The 12,160-nt window shown below is 44.6% G+C and overlaps 1 protein-coding gene across 1 annotated transcript in view; it reads left to right on the forward strand.

Moving 5' to 3' along the window:
* The window catches only part of MAN2B1 (mannosidase alpha class 2B member 1), a 1,009,708-nt gene that overhangs the window by 217,175 nt on the left and 780,373 nt on the right, over positions 1 to 12,160 (forward strand). The gene's annotated exons all lie outside the window — the stretch shown is intronic.

Raw genomic sequence — 12,160 nt, forward strand, 5'->3', positions numbered from 1 at the left:
CCGCCAGGGGTATACAAGATGCAGCCGACGCCATTTTCTTCAGTCTTTCTTGCCGTGCGGTGCCCGAAGCAAAAGCAGTTCGCAAGTGCCGGTTGGCCGACTCCTGAGATTTTCAAATCCAAATTTCAGAACCAAAGTCTTCATTAAAGCTAAGTACCCCGTTGGGGAAACTTTTTTCTTGCTCCAGACCGATGTCAGAGAAAGTTAACAATTGTATTTCTTGTGGGAAGCAAATACCTCATAAGGATTTTCACTCTTACTGTATTCCTTGCCTAGGCCCTGATCACAACGTTGCTAGCTGTCGGTTTTGTGCTAGATTTAACCAACGCACTATCAAGCGTCGGTTCGATTTTGCATTTCATTACTTTGGCCGAAGGTTAATTATATAATGCCGTCGGACCAGCCGACAACCGGAGTTTACAAAAAAACGCAAGGAAAAGGATAGGCATCCGAGGTCCAAACCCGACGACGAAGCCGCTGCTAGGCCAGTCGCCGGTTCGCCAGTTCTCAGTGAGGTGCTTTCACAGCCCCTGGCGCCCGCTACCTCAGACCCACAGGCCACTTCGACTCCCACGTAGAGCCGACTGGGCCTCTGGATACTCAAGGTATTGGACACTTGGAAATCATTCCCTCAGATGGGTCCGGAGCCACTGAGCAGGTATCGGCTTCTGAGGGCGTTTTCAGACCTACACAACTATATCTTAAACCATCTTCAGCTTCAAAGACAAAGACTAAAGCAGCTCTAAAGACAAAGAAACAAGTACAGCATTCTCCTACTCAGACTTCAATGCCTAAAAAACAAATGCTCAGAATGGCCGAAGACCTAATTACTTTGATCAGGGGCTGCCATCCCCCTCCTGATAAGAGGCCTAGGCAAGAGACAGAGTATGATTCTTCTGATCAGGTTTCTATTTCCTCTGATTCCTCTTCTGAACAGGATTACTCCATGCTTCCCTATGAGGATTCTGATGCTGAAGAATCCATTCCTTCAGCCTCTCCTCCTGAGGATTATTCTTTTGGGGAAACCCTGCATACCATGAGGGAGCATTTCCACTGGGAGAGCCAAGATTATTCTGAATCTAAGAAAAGGCTCAGAGACTTTCTGCTACTTCCTCAGCACAGACCCCTTGTTATTCCACCTGTTCTAGACATTGTAGATGATGTATTTTCAGAGTCCGGCCTGTCCCCTGACTCTATAACCCCTGCACCTGCTGGGTCCCGGATTCTCATAAATTCCTGTATAAAAACCCCGCTGCTGACCCAGAAACTATATCTCAGGGTCCCAAAGGGGTTAAAGCTTCCACTGCGAAAAACCCTGTCCCCTCTGATAGGGATTCTAGGGCTCTAGACAGATGGGGGAAAAAAGTCTTCACTTTTGCTACCCTGGTTGTAAGGGCTTTAAATTGTCAGTTTCATATGCTTAAATATCAGCAAGATTTAATGTCACTGCTTAAACAGAAATTGTTGACAAATACTGAATGTTCAGAGAACAAGGAATTGCAGGATTTATTGCATGCAGCTGAACAAGTGGGAAAGCATACTTTGCAATGTGGTTATGATTCACTGGAGGCCTCTTGCAGGGCCGCTGTTACAGGTTCTGTTATTAGAAGGCATGCTTGGTTAAAGGAACAGAATCTGCCTGATCATGTTAAAGCAAAATTATTAGATGCACCATTACAGCATGATATTTTGTTTGGTACTAAAGCAGAAGAGGTGTTGAAAAAATGGAGGATAAAGCAAAATCCATGCAGACAGTCGAGGATTTCTTACAGGCACAGCCACCCAGGTTTAGCAGGAACTGGCCTTCTAAAAATTGGTCCTTTCCAGTGTCAGACAGACCACAAAGGGGCAGATACAGGCGTCTCAGAGGCAGATCTCAGCCCCAAGGCTCATACAGGCCTAAACAATGGGGTGCTCCTGCCTCCAAAAGCGGAGAAGACAAATCACAACCTTACAGGAAACAGTCCTAATGACTTACCTCTACCAGATCCAAGCACTTTTCTTTTGGCAGCCCCCTTAGGGGGAAAACTTGCACTTTTTTCATCAAATTGGCAAACGATTACCCAAGACAAATGGGTCCTGAACATAGTGTCCCAAGGCTACAGGTTCCATTTTCACACTCTACCAAGGTCAAAAGGTATGCCAGACCTGCCACACAATCAATGGGCAGAGGCACAAAAACAAATTACAGCCCTCATGGACATGAGGGCCATTCAGCAAGTACCACAACAAGGGGCAAGGATTTTACTCCAGACTTTTCCTAGTACCCAGAAAGGACAAAACCTGGAGACCAATACTGGACCTGTCTATACTAAATATGTTTCTAGAAGTTTCAAAATTCAAGATGTTGACTCTACAGCAGCTACTGCCCATGCTGGGCAAGAAGGTTTGGCTCGTAACTTTGGACCTAAAAGAGGCATACCTGCATGTCTCAATCAGACAATCTTGCAGAAGATACCTCAGATTCATAGCTGGTTCAATGCATTACCAATTCTCTGCACTGCCCTTTGGCTTATCTACTGCACCCAGGGTCTTCCCAAAATGCCTGGCACCAGTAATTGCGTTTTGCAGACAAAAAGGAATTCAAATATATCCCTACTTGGACGACTGCCTAATTCAAGCAGAGAAAAAGACATTCTTCTAAAAGATCTGGCGTTTGTAAAAAGATTACTAATTGGCCTAGGGTACACAGTAAACAAAAAGAAATCAAAACTAGTGCCCTCTCAAGAGATAATATTCCTGGGTGCAAGCTTAAATACAACTGCCCAGATGGCTTATCTCACGCCAGACAAACAAAACCAACTGACTACTTACTTCAAGAATTTGGCAACAAAAACCCACTTATCTGCAAGGAAAATCCTGCAGGCCTTGGGTTTCATGGCATCCTGCATTCTACTAATTCCATATGCCAGACTGCATATGAGGAAACTACAATGGTATCTAAAAAGTGTTTGGACTCAGCATTGCCACAGCCTGGAGACAGTAATTGCACTCATTCCCTGCCTGCAACAGGAGTTTCGATGGTGGGCAGAAGCCTGTCACCACAACAAGGGTCTGCCATTCAGTTTACCCACAACCAGACAGACACTGACAACGGATGCATCAGATTATGCCTGGGGGGCCTATATGGCAGGAAAATGTATTCAGGACACATGGCCTGCAAACCAGATGCATCTTCACATCAATCAAAAAGAGATGCTAGGTGTTCAAAATGCCCTGACCGCTTTCAAGGACCTGCTTCATCCAGGACAGGTACTGATAGACAGACAACACTATGGTCATGTGGTACATAAACAAGCAGGGAGGTACACATTCCTACCCCCTATGCAGACAAGCAATGACCTTATGGAACACAGCATTGGCATTTCAAGTTCACCTGCAAGCACAATTCCTGCCAGGAAAAACAAATACTCTGGCAGACGAACTAAGCAGAAACCTCATGGATCCCCACAAATGGAAACTGGATCCACAAGTCTTCAGCATGATAATAAGGAAATGAGGATGCCCAGACATAGATATATTTGCCTCCCCTCACAATTGTCAGTTGCAGAGATTTTGCACAAGGATTTATCACAAGCAAGCATGGAAAGTGGATGCCCTATCCTTCAGCTGGAAAAATCTAACTATATGCCTTTCCTCCACTGTCTCTCCTTCCCAGGGTACTCCTAAAGGTCAGACAAGAGAAGCCAAAAATGATACTGATTGCACCAGACTGGCCACGCCAGCACTGGTACCCAATCCTAAAGAGCTTGTCTCAAGGTCCAGCATGGATATTGCCTCAAACTTTTCACTTGCTGACCCAATAAAACAATCAGATCCTGCACAGCCAACTCAGGACCTTACATCTGGCAGCATGGCGGATAATGTAGCCATTCAGAACACTACTCTTTCAAAAGTTGTTATGGATGTTATCTTGGAGGCCAGGAGGCCCAGTACCAGAAAATCTTATGCAGAAAAATGGAAGAGATTCTGTGCTTGGAACCAGGAACCAAGGCATTGACACGTGTGTACCAAATATCCCTCAGATTTTACAATACGTAACTGAGATGCTAAACAAAGGCCTTTCTTTCTCATCTATTAAGATTCATGCCTCTGCCATTTCAGCCATTACAATACGGAACCACCTATCTTTTCTCATCCTTTAATAAGGCAGTACCACAGAGGGGCCAAAAACATTAGGCCTCCAAGGAGAGTACCAATTCCGGCCTGGGACCTCAATTATGTTTTGGAAAAACTCACACTGCCTCCTTTTGAGCCAGCATCAACAGCAGATTAAAATTCTTATCCTGGACAGCTCTGCTCCTAGCAATAACCTCTGCAAGGCGAGTCTCGGAGTTACAAGCACTCATGGCTGTGGAACCTTTCATCATTTTTCATCCAGACAGGGTTTCTCTGAGGACAAACCCTACATTTATGCCTAAGGTGGTGTCCAGTGTGGCCCTCAGCCAAACCATTCACTTGCCTACCTTTTATCCAAATCCACAGAACAAGGGTGAGAAAATTCTGCATTCTTTGGACATACACAGGCAGTTACGCTTCTACTTGGACAGAATTAAAGCTTTCAGAAAGACTGAGCAACTTTTAGTGTCATATGCTGCAGGATCACAAGGAAAGGCGGTCTCAAAACAGACTATTTCTAAATGGATAGGCCATTGCATCCATTTCTGCTATTTTCAACATGGCAAGTCAGTGCCTAAGGGCATATTAGGCCTCATTCCACCAGAGGAGCAGCTACTTCAGCAGTCTTCCTCAGAGGAGTACCAACCAAAGAAATCTTAGAGGCTGCAACTTGGAGTTCAGTGCACACCTTCACAAAGCACTACCACTTACCCCTTTACTCTTAAGTCCATAGCAGGTTTTGCCACTGCAGTTCTGCAGGGCCTCGTAGCCTCTCTTAATCCTATTTAGCCCAGCCACCCATCCTCAGCTTTGGGATTCAACCCAAGAGTAATGACTGCAACAGTGAAACACAGTGAACATAGTACAGTTGTGTACCTACCATAAATGTAGATGTTAGAGTGTATTCACTGTTGCAGTCCAAGTTACCCACCCACCATCCTCCTTTTCTTTGCTGGGACTTATCTGCACTTCTCTATCGTATACAACTTATTTAGTGTATTTGCTTGTAGATGAAGGAAATGTTATTTTTGTGCATGCATTTTTATTGGCATATTTTGCAGCCTACCAATTTGGGGGCACCTGACATCTGGGGCAAGAAAAACTGAAGAAAATGGCGTCGGCTGCATCTTTTATACCCCTGGCGCACTGACGTCAGGGAAGAGGCGACAGCAACCGACGCCGGACCTAGACTTAGGAATTCTGGCTGACTGAGGGTAACCTGCCAGCAGGATAACCCAAGAGTAATGACTGCAACAGTGAATACACTCTAACATCTACATTTATGGTAGGTACACAATTGTACGTTATGTATAAGGCATGAACGTTGACTTGATTGCCAGATCTAACTTTTACTAAACTGTACTCGTATAGCATAATTATTGTGATGCCTGTGCACTGGCCCAACAATCAAAGTGCCTCAATCCTCAAAACTAACACCAGTGAAGGGTGTCCACATTGGGAAGGATAACTAATACACACACAGTAAAGTACAATTTCTGTTAAGAGCACACAGAGATCACAGTCAGTCTGGGGCTGGTTTCTCCCTTTCTCTCCAGATCCCCAATAAGACTCCCCACTAGCACAGCTATAGGGTCCAGATCTCAGCCTAGTGGTCAAGCTAAAACCCCCAGTACCCTCGGTCCACCAGTGCTTCGTGTCCCTGCCCAAGTAGCTGACACACACACACACACACTTTGAGATACGAGTTATATGCAAACACACAGACACTCCTGGGGAAGGCTGGCACAGGTTAGATATCACAGAGAAATGCTTAAAATAATACAGTAGAAAAGTTCTGACATCAGTACAGAAAACAGCTAGACTAGACTTCTGATTTCCTATCTGTTTCTAAGAGCAAACACAGTTTTAAGATAAACTTACATATAGAGCAAGGCAGTGCTGGTGGTGATGTCAGTTCTGAAAACAAATGCAAACTGCTCTGATTCTTTCTCTCACCTTAAATTGATAACACAGTACCACTGACTAATTTCAGATTACATCATTCTCTGTTTCCCAGGCTAACAGAAACTCAGTTTAACAGCCCTTTTGATCTTGCAGCTGGTCAGAAAGCCAGAGCAATAAAATACATTATACATGTAAATTCTAGCCATTAACTCTGGTCTCAGAACAATAGGAAGAATTCCTTCATTCAGAGATCTCTGCTCCGAATTTTGAGATCAAACAATTATACAATGCTTGACTTATCAGCTTTCCTCTAACAGAGTGCAATGCGGTTGCATTTTTGAAGTTCAACATTTACCATAATTTTCTTACATTTAAGAGAACAAGCATGTGGCTTACATTAATATTTACAAATGACAGAATTATCTGCAAAATCCTATCTAGCTAGGCTGGCAGCGTTCACATCCCCCCCCCCCCCCCCGGAGAACTCAAGCTAATTTTTCAAGTGACTCTTGAGAAATGTTGCTTGAGAGGGTTAGGTCTATCTGAGTATGCCTTATTTAATTACCTGTCTTGAGAGCCCATCTACGTTGGCATTGTTAATCCCACTGCGGTGCTGCAATGACATATATGCCTGCAACCCTAGGCTCCATCTTAGCATCTTGGCATTTTGCTGATTGGCTGTGTGTAACCATGTTAGGGGATTGTGGTCTGTAACTGCAGTGAATTTTCTTCCATACAGATAACGCTGAAGTTTCTGCAGTGCCCACACTATGGCTAGACATTCCTTTTCTACAGCTGCATAGCAATCCTCCCCTGGGTTGGAGCCTACGACTGTGAGATAATCCACTTGTTGCTCTTTTCCCTCTGAAGAAATTTGGCTAAGTATAACCCGCACCCCATGGTTCGAAGCATCCATCTGCACAACAAATTCTTTACTGTAATCTGGACTGGCTAACACAGGGGGTCCTCCCAAAGCTTCTTTAAACTTCTGGAATGCCTGCTCACATGCTGGAGTCTACACTACCTTATCTGGCCTGCGTTTCCTTGTCAGGTCTGTGAGGGGAGCAGCTATGGTGCTATAACTGGGGACAAACTTTCTGTAGTAGCCTGCTGTCCCTAAGAATGCCCTCACCTGCTTTTTGGTAACAGGTGCAGTCCATGCCTGAATGGATTTTACTTTGGCAGGTTCTGGCCTGATTTTACCACTTCCACTCTGTCCCAGATAGGAGACCTCTGCCATACCTACCTGACATTTGCTCAGCTTAATGGTCAACCCAGACCTTTGTAGTCTGCCCAGCACCTCCCTGACATGTTGAAGGTTCTCGTACCAGGAATGGCTGTAGATGTTCCCACCCTCCTGTAACACTACTCGGATTTCTCGAACCTGAGTAAGAGATAGCTGCTGGGGCATCTCTACCGCTTCCTCTGAGGTGTCAGTCTGAGCCTCACTGAGGAGATCAGTCACCAGATCTCCCTCAGACTCCTCCTGCAGTCCACTGGAAATACACAGCACAAGGGCCTCTCTATCATGGTAAGGTTTCATCATGTAAACATGGTACAGTTTGTGCCCCTGCCTCCCGTCTAGCAGTTCCACCATGTAGTTAATCTCTTATCTTTCTTACCACCTTGTAAAGTCCCTCCCAAGCTGCTTGCAGCTTGTTGTGTCTGACAGGAATGAGAACCATTACCTGCTGCCCTACAGCATGCTCTCTGTCTCGAGCATTCCTGTCATACCATACCTTTTTCCTGTTGTTGGGCTTCTGCCAGGTTCTTCTGTGCCAAGCCCATGAGTTCCCTGAGCCTTGTCCTGAGGTTTAGGGCATATGCCACACAGACTCCTTGTGAGATTCACACTCATCTTCCCACTCATCACAAATTAAATCTAGAGGTCCCCTCACCCTATGTTCATACAACAACTCAAAGGGTGAAAAACCTGTGGATTCTTGTGGAACCTCTCTGTAAGCAAACAGATGGGGCAAATATTTGTCCCACTCCCTCTTAAGCTGGTCTGAAAATGCCCGTAGCATGGACTTGAGTGTAGAGTTTAACCTCTCAACAAGACCATTAGTCTGGGGATGGTAGGGGGTGGTCTTCAGGTGCTTCACCCCACAGTACTTCCACAGACAAGGCAGCAGGTCTGACATGAAATTGACACCTCTGTCAGTCAGTATTTCTTTTGGGAAACTTACCCTGCTGAAAATCTCTAACAAAGCATTTGCTACCTTTTCTGCCTCAGTAGAGGACAAAGCCACTGCCTCAAGGGGTCTTGTAGCATAATCTACTACCACTAGGAGATGCTTTTTTCCCTGTGTAACTTGGGGCACTCAGAGACCCCACAATATTCATAGCTACCCTCTGAAATGGCTCAATCACAGGCAAAGGCATCAAATGAGCTCTCGCCTTGTCTCCTGCCTTGCCTACCTTTTGGCACTGCTCACAGGTCCTGCAGTACCCTATCACATCTCTGGAAATTCCAGGCCAGTAGAAGTTCTGCATAATATGTCTCTTTGTACGTTTTATGCCCATATGACCTACAAAGGGATATCATGGGGTATGGCTAGAAGTGCCAGATGGTAGGCTCTAAGTACTGCCAACTGCTGTATTCTCTCACCTTCTAGCCCTCCCTCAGTGATCCACTCTCTATACAGTAACCCTTTGCCCCAGTATACAGATTCCCCCTTCCCTTGAGAATCAGGTGCCTCACTAGCTACCTGCCTTAGGCCTTGCAATGTAGGGTCTGAGAGCTGAGCCTGTCTCAGCTCTTCTATGTAACCCTTCCCAGCTCCCCTTCCACAGGAAACCTGGGATCCTCTGACAGCAGTGCCTCACTGTCAGCCTGGGTGCTACTACTCACTTCTAGCTTTGCAGTCACTCTGTCCAAGGGAACATCAGTACCCACAAGCAGCTGTGACTCACCTTTAGTCTCACTGTTACAAAATAGCTCCCTCCCTAAAGTAACCACCTCACTAGTCCTGGCTGCAGGTATGTGGTCTGTCTGTTCTACCCCAGGCTACCAGACCCACATGCTTGTCTCGAAGCCTGACTGTGTATAACTCCATAAACACATGGTACTGGCTCATCAAAATCCTTCCCTATCAGGACATCTACAGGATGGTAGTTTGGTACCCCTGTTGTCTCAAGACAACCTACTATTGGCATTTTGTCTTTCCCACTTACTGGCTGTCTCACCTTTTGTTCCGCACCTTGCATCTGTGGATCTCTGTATGCCACATGGCCCCACTGGTAGCATTCAAAACATTTAACCCTAGGTCCTGGACATGTCCCTGGACTAGTGGCTTCCCTTGCTACTGGCAGATTCTGTTGGAGCAGTCTGGGCTGCCCACCATGGGTTCCTTTAGATCCATGAGCAGTACTGGGGGTCTTTTTCCTGTGCAGGGATGCCCTGCTTGCTAGGTATAGGTCTCCCTTCTTCCCCAACTCCTCTGAAGTAGCACATCGTCTATCGGCTAACCAGATCCTCATGTCCTCAGGCAAAGTGCTAAGGGCTTGTTCTCTCACCAATAGGTCTGCCAGCCCTTCAAAAGTGCTGACCTGACATACACTCATCCACCTATGAAAATAAGTGCTCAGTTCAGCAACATATTCACACACACTTTCATCTGCCTTGCGTCTGTGCTCACAAAACTTTTTCCTATAAGTTTCAGGTGTTAGCTTCAAGAATAACAAACAATTCTTAACAGCAGTATAATTAAAACAGTCAGCATCAGGCATTTTGGACAAAATAGTACAGCTTTACCATGGAGTAAGGGCTCAGGACCCATACCCAGAGCCTTTGGTCAACATCATACTGTTTACCCTCTCAAACATATGACTGAAATGATCAAAATTATTGTGCTTCTGTGGTCCAGTTACTCCCTTCCCCATTATCTCCATGACTCTGGCGAAGTCAGCATCTCCTTCTCATGCTGCCTCTGCCACTCCTTTTCCACAGCTTCCATTTCCAAATGCCTGGCCTCCAACTCAAGTCTCTTTAGCTCCAGGTGGATTTTTAAGTCCTCTGCACCAAGGTTGAGCTGTCCATTCCCTGAATGTTGTACATCTCCACGATCAGTCTGATTGTCCTCCTGGTTGCTGTTTTCTGTTTTCTGATGCAGCTGTGACCAAAGCTGCAGTCATGTCTGTCTTTCAGCCAAATGGCTCCTTGTCAGCTTTCCATCCTCCTCTGCTGACATGCTTGCCTGCTCTCCCTGACTAACCAAGCTCACAAAAGAAATAAAACAATTGTGATCTGAACTCTGAATATTCACTGCATGGCTGATTTAGAGTACAAAAGCACCTTCAGTGATCACTGTACACAAGCTACAGGAATTCACTATCCACACCACTACAAGCCAATTAGTATGTGCCAACCAATTAATATGTGGTTTGGATATCCCACCACTGCCAAGCAATATGTGATGCCCGTGCACTGGCCCAGCAGTCAAGGAGCCTCTATTCTCACCACATTGCGTCCGCATTGGGAAGAATAACAAATACACACACACAGTAAAGTACAATTTCCCTTAAGAGCACACAGAGATCACAGTCAGTCTGGGGCTGGTTTCTCCCTTTCTGTCCAAATCCCCAGTAAGACTCCCCACTGGTACAGCTGTAGGGTCCAGATCTCAGCCTAGTGGTCAAGCTAAAACCACCAGCACCCTCTCTGTCCAACCAGTGCTTCGTGTCCCTGCCCAAGTTGCTGACACACACACTTTGAGATATGAGTTATATACAAACATGCAGACACTCCTGGGGAAGGCTGGCACAGGTTCGTCAGCTATGCCCCTTCTGTCAAGATTATACAGTAGTACCACTTACCATCAATATCGGCTACTAATAAGGCCCTTATCAAAGGGTGTCCAATTATTACTGTGCAGTATTATTATCCAAATGGTATGTGTGACCAGAACTTTTTAAGGCTTATTGGAGTGGCTTGGCCAGTATCACTGTATACATGCAGTGTACTCCAGAGTTTAAATTACCTCTACACAAAACAGCCACAATTGAAAGGTTTAAAAATATTTAATAATAAATAAAAACACAAGACAATACTTCTTACTACACAGTGCTAGTCAAGAGTTCAGGGATCGCAGAGAAATGCGTAAAATAATACAGTAGAAAAGTTCTGACATCAATACAGAAAACAGCAAGCTTCCTATTTTCTATCTACATCTAAGAGCAAACACAGTTCTAAAGTAAACTTACATATAGAGCAATGCAGTGCTGCTGATGTTGTCAGTTCTGAAAACAAATGCAGATGCTCTGATTCTCTCTCTATCCTTAAATTGATAACACAGTACCACTGACTCTTTTCAGATTACATAATTATTCCCTGTTTCCCAGGCTAACAGAAACTCAGAGTTCAACAGCCCTTTTGATCTTGCAGCTGGTCAGGAAGCCAGAGCAATAAAATATATTATACATGTAAATTCTAGCCATTAACTCTAGTCTCAAAACAATAGGAAAAATTCCTTCATTCAGACATCTTGGATCCAGGTTTTGAGATCAAACAATTCTACAATGCTTGGCTTATCAGCTTTCCTCCAACAGAGTGCAGTGTGGTTACATTTTTGAAGTTCAACATTTACCATAATTTTCTTATATTTAAGAGAACAAACATGTGGCTTACATTAATATTTACAAATGACAGAATTATCTACAAAATGTTATCTAGCTAGGCTGGCAGCCTTCACAATTATATAGACAAATGGAACTATTCCCTTGCAAGTGTTACTGACTGGCTTTCTGTAGTTTTGATTGAAATTTGTAGATGAATATAATTGTTATAGCAGTTCTCATGTATTTTACCTGGTCTCGCCTGAAAAAAGACATCTGCTGAGCTTCATGTAATAATTCATTTTAACAAACTTAATTTTCAAATCTGTTAGCTGGGTAAGTGAACAAGTCTTCAAACTCTTCAGAGTAAATGTAACTCTAACCTATCAACCAGCATGTTATTTGGGAGGTTGGTGGGAATGGGAAAATTCAGGGAAGAAAATGCAGACTTCACATAGGCAGTGACAGGAGGTCAAAATTTAACCTCAGACCCTGGATATGTGAGACTGAGATCTTTCGCCAATGTTTTTTTTTTTTTTTTTGCTTCTTCCGATACTGATAATTGTGTTTTGTTATTTAA

The sequence above is a fragment of the Protopterus annectens genome, chromosome 9.part0 (genome assembly GCF_019279795.1).
Source record: "Protopterus annectens isolate FY-2018-M chromosome 9.part0, PAN1.0, whole genome shotgun sequence".
In the NCBI taxonomy this organism is placed as follows: domain Eukaryota; kingdom Metazoa; phylum Chordata; order Ceratodontiformes; family Protopteridae; genus Protopterus; species Protopterus annectens.